General features: G+C 41.9%; 1 non-coding gene across 1 annotated transcript; it reads right to left on the bottom strand.

Moving 5' to 3' along the window:
• Positions 1–1074: 1074 nt before the first annotated feature.
• On the bottom strand, positions 1075–1181 carry LOC148210938 (small nucleolar RNA R71). The gene has a single exon (XR_015792043.1). It is a non-coding gene; the product is annotated as a small nucleolar RNA R71 (small nucleolar RNA).
• Positions 1182–1783: the final 602 nt, after the last annotated feature.

Raw genomic sequence — 1783 nt, forward strand, 5'->3', positions numbered from 1 at the left:
CTTTGTTGGCTAACTTGAAGTAATTCGGGCTAGGTTTTATCGTTATAAGTCCAAATCCCAAATCCAAAACCATTATTTGTGACCACTTCCCATTCTACAAGAATCACTCATTTCAACATTCACTATTCTTTAAAACTTTAGAGTTTGGAAATTATTTAGAAGTCCTTGAGGATCGATACTTGGATACTCCATCCATTTTATATTACTCTGACAGGTGTGCGCTTGCATCTATATAATTGTTACCACGCTTAGTGTGTGCGTTCAGCATAAACGCCCAGTCAAGTTTTTGGCGCCGTTGCCGGGGACTTTAGTTTTAAAATTATTTTCAAATTCTTTTAGTTTTTATTTTTGTGAATTGTTGTTGGGTGTAATTTCCATCCACCGTTTTTGTTCTATATTTTTGGTCGTTTTTCTCACAAGGGTAAGTTAAAGTGCATGAGCACAAGATCTTTTCTTCTACCCCTTGACCCTGAGATTGAGCGGACCCTTCGAAAAACTCGAAAGGAGCAAAGACTTCGAAAACAACTAGAAAAGCAAAAAGAGAGAGAAGGTGAAATCAGTCCTGAAAGTGAGGTAGAGAGTACGAGCACATCAATGGCAGATATTCCACCTCGTGATCCGGTTGATCCACCTGCTGTTAACGGTAATATGAGGGATCATGCAAGAAATGATGAATTCAACCATATCCAGATGGCGGACAACAGAGACGTGGCAATGCGAGAATATGCCGCCACGGCTTTTCAGAACTTTGATTCAGGGATAGTCAACCCTATTCCAGCCCACGCAAACTTTGAGCTTAAACCAATGATGTTCCAAATGTTGCAGACAATTGGACATTTTGGAGGGCAGGAACATGAGGATCCACATGATCATCTGAAATCATTCATTCAAATTGCAAATGCATTTCGATTACCTGGTATAACAGACGATGCTCTGAGACTAACACTTTTTCCATTTTCTTTGAAGGACCAAGCTAGAGCATGGCTCAATGCATTTCCACCGGGATCCATCACCACATGGGGGTCGTTAGTGGAGAAGTTCTTAACAAAATTCTTCCCACCTACTCGCCACGCTGATATTAGAGAGGAGATCATCTCCTTTAGACAGTATGATCGTGAACCTGTTCACGAGGCGTGGGAGAGATTTAAAGAACTAATCAGGAAATGTCCGAACCATGGCTTGCCGGCATGCATCCAGATAGAACATTTCTTTAGAGGTTTAGATCATCCTACTAAGATGATGCTAAACAATGCTGCCAACGGAGCCTTTACAAAGAAGACATTCAACGAGATAGTTGACATCCTAAATGACTTAGCTTCACACAACGAACTATGGTGTTCGCAAAGATCTAGGGCAGCACCAAAGAAGCAAGATCCAACTGGAGTTTTGGCTCTGGACATTGCGACCTCGATGCAAAAAGAGATGGTTACAATGAACCAGAGGCTAAAAGAGATGGCATTGGGAATAAAAAATCCATTAGCCACGCCGATACAACCTATGCAGTCGGATTATTGCACTCCTGCCCCTGTTTGCCAAGTCAACGATCTCATTTGTTCATTTTGCAGTGAAAACCATATTTATGATAATTGTCCACATAACCCTGCTTCCGTTTTTTATGTAGGACATGGGAACAATAGGAACTTTAACCCATATTCGAACACCTACAACCCAGGTTGGAGACACCACCCTAATTTCTCATGGGGAGCACAAGGAGGTTCGAGCGGTTTTAATCAAGGGCAGAGCCAACAGAACAAGCAGCCCTATGTTCCACCTACACAGCAAT

This window comes from Momordica charantia (genome assembly GCF_013281855.1).
Source record: "Momordica charantia cultivar OHB3-1 chromosome 6 unlocalized genomic scaffold, Mcharantia_2.0 BLBB01000006.1, whole genome shotgun sequence".
Lineage (NCBI taxonomy): Eukaryota > Viridiplantae > Streptophyta > Magnoliopsida > Cucurbitales > Cucurbitaceae > Momordica > Momordica charantia.